This window comes from Erpetoichthys calabaricus, chromosome 9 (genome assembly GCF_900747795.2).
Source record: "Erpetoichthys calabaricus chromosome 9, fErpCal1.3, whole genome shotgun sequence".
Lineage (NCBI taxonomy): Eukaryota > Metazoa > Chordata > Cladistia > Polypteriformes > Polypteridae > Erpetoichthys > Erpetoichthys calabaricus.
Genome location: NC_041402.2, coordinates 138,556,707 through 138,562,810, shown reverse-complemented (window position 1 = coordinate 138,562,810; position 6,104 = coordinate 138,556,707).

Here is a 6,104-nt window from a genome sequence, read left to right as displayed (position 1 = left end):
GAAGGGCCGACGGGAACTTTAAAAGGGAGCTGGCTAAACAGTGAAATAAGTCCTATTGTTTTGTGCTCATGTTCACTCATCTGTCTCGTCTGCAGTACCACCCGTGGAATATCGTTTCTATCCTGGATTGTCAAACCTGTAAGAATGTATTGATGGTCTCGTGCCTGCCTGTCATGTGAGTAGTGTTGGATTGGTCATCGTGCATCATAGGAGGGCATGCTCCCCAAATCTGATCACTCCTCACTGCACCAGGACTACAGGTAGGACTGTTTAATATATTACTTACAGAAAGTTGTTTTCTTGATCGTCATCTTTTCCTCCAATTTCACTTCATCCACTACTGCTGCACTTGGATGGTTTATGGCCTTGGTTGTTGGCGTTTATTGTTAGGTGTTTGTTGTGTTGTCACCGTAGGGGAGTAGGGAGGGTTATCTGTTTATTTGTTGCTTATGTTTTTGTTTAATACACCATAGCTATTTATTTGATTTGCTGTTATTTCGTGTCTGTGTGTGTGAGTGGTGCGAGTCAGGCCAAGGCTGCGTGTGTGCTTGCGATCCCCCACCAAAAACAAAAACAAAAACAAATCACCGTCCCTACAGTGGTGTGAATCTGAGCAGCACCGGACTGCTACCTGTTGATTTTCTAAGAGCACTGGTAAAATGTTTTGTGGACCTGCGCAGATGAACATTCCTGAGACCTTCACCTTTCTTTATTTTCAGATATTATATGAGAGACACAATTTGCTGGTCATGTTTTGGCTCATTCTGTACCTCATTATTGTTTTGCTGCTATTTAAGGAAAAAGAAACAATTAAGGGGTCTGAGTCTTCAAGAGCAAGTCAATTCAAATTAGTTCAAAAGATGTTACTGAGCAGCAAAAACAGGTCACTAATTAAGAAAAGGGTTACAATGAAAGCCTGCAGCCACTGCGGCCCTCCAGGAATGGAGTTGGGGACCCCGGCACTACATCATTCTTAACAAAAAGCAGAACAACAGTGCAACAAACTTTGAAGCTTATAACACGTTTAGCTGTATTGGATCTGACCACAGGACTGTGACCACTGAGATTAGGCGAGGTTTGCACAAAAACAAATCAACGTGCAAAGTCAACAGCTATGATTGGTCTGGGCTCATAAATAACAAAGACTTCTGAAATCAGTATTCAGTAGAAGTCAGAAACAGATTGGCAGCACTGATTTCAGCAGGAGAAGCACCGCCAGCTACAGGATTGATCAACTCCTTCATACAAACCAACAGAGAAGCTGCTGAGAAAACAGTACTTAAGAAATCAAAAAACAATAAGCCAATCGCATGGGAAAATACTGAAATACCACTGATGTGTGACAAACTGAGACAAAGTCAAAAAGCCTTCCAAGAGAATAGCAAGGATAATGGAAGCTCTATGTAAAGATCTGTACAAAGCATTTGAGGAACAACATAAAGTGATGTAGAGCAAAATTAATGACATGGGAAAGGCTGCAATGCATCAACAGTTAAGGCTCACCTGGGCCACAATAATAATTACATCACAGGCAAGAGGTCCTCTCATAAAGGCAGAATAATAAGAAAAACACCCACTGAAAGACTGGAAAATTGGGAAAGCCATTTCAAAAAGTTGCTAGGACAACTATCGCTCTAATGAGATGAACCATTTAAAGCATTGCTCATGAACATCATCCTATCGAAATGGGCGACTTCACTTTAGAAGAATTGCACAGTTGTATTAAAGGTCTGTCTAACAATAAAGCTAATAAAGTTAGATGGAAATCCCCACTGAAGTGTAGAGCTGGACCTCTGTAAAATGAGCTACTACAAGTCTGCAACAAAGCATCAAAAGGTGATGTTCCAACACCATGGACTCATGCAGCAATTATTCCCCTTCCCAAGAAAGAGAACCTTAGCCTCCCTCAGAACTAGAAGAATTAGCCACACTTCCACTGCAGCGAAGATCTACAATTGTATGATTCTCTTGCGTTTCAGACCACGTCTTGATCCCCTTTTTTGACAAACATAAAATGGCTTCAGGAAGCAGAGAACAACTGTGGAGTATAATTTACTGCTGTGTTGACCTTTCCAGACTTCAGAAAAGTATTTGACTCTGTCAACAGGCACAAAATGTTCAAAGTTCTACAGGAATGCTGGATCTCTTTGAAATCATCAAGGGTATAAAAGGACTGTACCAAAACATGGCTGCTAAAATCATTACAGAAGATGAACATACACATTTCTTCGCTATTGAAGCTGGCGTACAAGAAGGGTGTACAGTAATCCCTCGCTACTTCGCGGTTCACTTTTCGCGGATTCATGACTTCGCGGATTTTATATGTAAGCATATCTAAATACATAACGCGGATTTTTCGCTGCTTTGCGGGTTTCTGCGGACAATGGGTCTTTTTACTTGCTTCCTCAGTTGGTTTGCCCAGTTGATTTCATATAAGAGATGCTATTGGCGGATGGCTGAGAAGCTACCCAATCAGAGCACGCAGTTAAGTTCTTGTGTGCTGCTGATTGGCTCAGCGACGGAGTGTTGCATTAACCAGGAAGTCTCATCTCACTCATTCATCATTAACGTGCTAATGCTTCAGGGGCCGTGTCCAAGCACCAACAGAAGATGCAAATGATTGCAGAAAAGGTAAAAGTTTTGGATATGTTGAAGGAAGGGAACAGCTACACCGTTGCAGGACATCGATTCTTTTTATTTAAAAAGGAGGAAAAGCATATAAGATCTACGGCCGCAGTGTCCTTTAACCAGGGTGCAAAACGAGTTGCAAGTGGACATCATAAGGCAGTAGTCTGGATGGAATCTGCTTTAGGAATCTTTGCAACAAGGTCGACGACGTCATGACCGCCTACAAGCTGCTACGTGTACTTCGCTATACAGTAAGTGTAAACTTATCTACCGATTTCATATTGCTTAGCAGTTGTCCCTGTTTTTAATAGAGTAAATGGTGGGTTGTAAACAATACAGGGAGGGTTTAAAAACATCCAAATACACGTTAAATAATGAAATAAATATAGTGTCCCTACTTCGCGGAAATTCAGTTATCGCGGTCGGCCTTGGAACCTATCTCCCGCGATAAGTGAGGGATTACTGTACATTAGAACCATAACTCTTTATTATTGCACTGGACTATGCCATGAGATTGCCATCTTCAGAAGTGATAACTGTGGCATTACACTCCATCCCTCTAGAGGAAAAAAACTACCCAGCAATCCACCTAATCGAAACTGACTGGGCAGATGATTTAGCTCTCCTGGCAACCTCTATAAACAATGCCCTAGAACTTCTTAATGAAATTGAAAGCGCTGCTGTAGTTTTGGTTTAGTCAGGAACACTAGCAAAATTAAATAGATGACTTACAAAATACATATAAAAAATACTTTTTTAAAAACCAAGCTTATATTAAGTTAAAAAGTGTACTAAAAAGTACATCACTCGTAAAATAAAAGGTGGACGCTTTTGCTAAGATTTTAAGAACTGCTTTTTGAATGTTGATTGATGAAAAGCGCCCACGCTTTTATTTTACGTTATGTATGAGAGACTTATTTTTTAATTTTTAGTACACTTTTTAACTTAATATAAGTGTGGTTTTTAAAAAGTATTATATATAATATCCATCCATCCATTTTCCAACCCACTGAATCCGAACACAGGGTCACGGGGGTCTGCTGGAGCCAATCCCAGCCAACACAGGGCACAAGGCAGGAACCAATCCCAGGCAGGGTGCCAACCCACCGCAGGACACACACAAACACCAAGCACACACTAGGGCCAATTTAGACTCACCAATCCACGTAACCTGCATGTCTTTGGACTGTGGGAGGAAACTGGAGCACCCGGAGGAAACCCACGCAGACACGGGGAGAACATGCAAACTCCACGCAGGGAGGACCCGGGAAGCGAACCCAGGTCCCCAGGTCTCCCAACTGCGAGGCAGCAGCCCTACCCACTGCGCCACCGTGCCACCCTATATATATATATACAGTGGTGTGAAAAACTATTTGCCCCCTTCCTGATTTCTTATTCTTTTGCATGTTTGTCACACAAAATGTTTCTGATCATCAAACACATTTAACCATTAGTCAAATATAACACAAGTAAACACAAAATGCAGTTTGTAAATGGTGGTTTTTATTATTTAGGGAGAAAAAAAAATCCAAACCTACATGGCCCTGTGTGAAAAAGTAATTGCCCCCTGAACCTAATAACTGGTTGGGCCACCCTTAGCAGCAATAACTGCAATCAAGCGTTTGCGATAACTTGCAATGAGTCTTTTACAGCGCTCTGGAGGAATTTTGGCCCACTCATCTTTGCAAAATTGTTGTAATTCAGCTTTATTTGAGGGTTTTCTAGCATGAACCACCTTTTTTAGGTCATGCCATAGCATCTCAATTGGATTCAGGTCAGGACTTTGACTAGGCCACTCCAAAGTCTTCATTTTGTTTTTCTTCAGCCATTCAGAGGTGGATTTGCTGGTGTGTTTTGGGTCATTGTCCTGTTGCAGCACCCAAGATCGCTTCAGCTTGAGTTGACGAACAGATGGCCGGACATTCTCCTTCAGGATTTTTTGGTAGACAGTAGAATTCATGGTTCCATCTATCACAGCAAGCCTTCCAGGTCCTGAAGCAGCAAAACAACCCCAGACCATCACACTACCACCACCATATTTTACTGTTGGTATGATGTTCTTTTTCTGAAATGCTGTGTTCCTTTTACGCCATATGTAACGGGACATTTGCCTTCCAAAAAGTTCAACTTTTGTCTCATCAGTCCACAAGGTATTTTCCCAAAAGTCTTGGCAATCATTGAGATGTTTCTTAGCAAAATTGAGACGAGCCCTAATGTTCTTTTTGCTTAACAGTGGTTTGCGTCTTGGAAATCTGCCAAGCAGGCCGTTTTTGCCCAGTCTCTTTCTTATGGTGGAGTCGTGAACACTGACCTTAATTGAGGCAAGTGAGGCCTGCAGTTCTTTAGACGTTGTCCTGGGGTCTTTTGTGACCTCTCGGATGAGTCGTCTCTGCGCTCTTGGGGTAATTTTGGTTGGCCGGCCACTCCTGGGAAGGTTCACCACTGTTCCATGTTTTTGCCATTTGTGGATAATGGCTCTCACTGTGGTTCGCTGGAGTCCCAAAGCTTTAGAAATGGCTTTATAACGTTTACCAGACTGATAGATCTCAATTACTTCTGTTCTCATTTGTTCCTGAATTTCTTTGGATCTTGGCATGATGTCTAGCTTTTGAGGTGCTTTTGGTCTACTTCTCTGTGTCAGGCAGCTCCTATTTAAGTGATTTCTTGATTGAAACAGGTGTGGCAGTAATCAGGCCTGGGGGTGGCTACGGAAATTGAACTCAGGTGTGATACACCACAGTTAGGTTATTTTTTAACACGGGGGCAATTACTTTTTCACACAGGGCCATGTAGGTTTGGATTTTTTTTCTCCCTAAATAATAAACACCATCATTTAAAAACTGCATTTTGTGTTTACTTGTGTTATATTTGACTAATGGTTAAATGTGTTTGATGATCAGAAACATTTTGTGTGACAAACATGCAAAAGAATAAGAAATCAGGAAGGGGGCAAATAGTTTTTCACACCACTGTATATATATATATATATATATATATATATACACACACACACACACACACACACACACACACACACAGTATTGTGCAAAAGTTTTAGGCAGGTGTGAAAAAATGCTATAAAGAAAGAATGCTTTCAGAAATATAAATAATGATTGTTTATTGTTATCAATTTACAAAGTGAGCGAACAAAAGAAAAATCTAAATCAAATCAATATTTGGTGTTACTACCTTTTACTTTCAAACCAGCATCAATTCTTATAGGTACACTTGCACAAAGTCAGGGATTTTGTAGCATTATAGTCCGGTGTGTGATCAACCAGTTATACCAAACAGGTGCTAATGATCATCAATGTCACACGTAGGTTGAAACACAGTCATTAACTGAAACAGATACAGCTGTGTAGGAGGCTTAAAACTGGGTGAGGAACAGCCAAACTCTGCTACCAAGGTGAGGTTGTGGAAGACAGTTTCATGTCATGGCAAGATTGAGCACAGCAACAAGACACAAGGTAGTT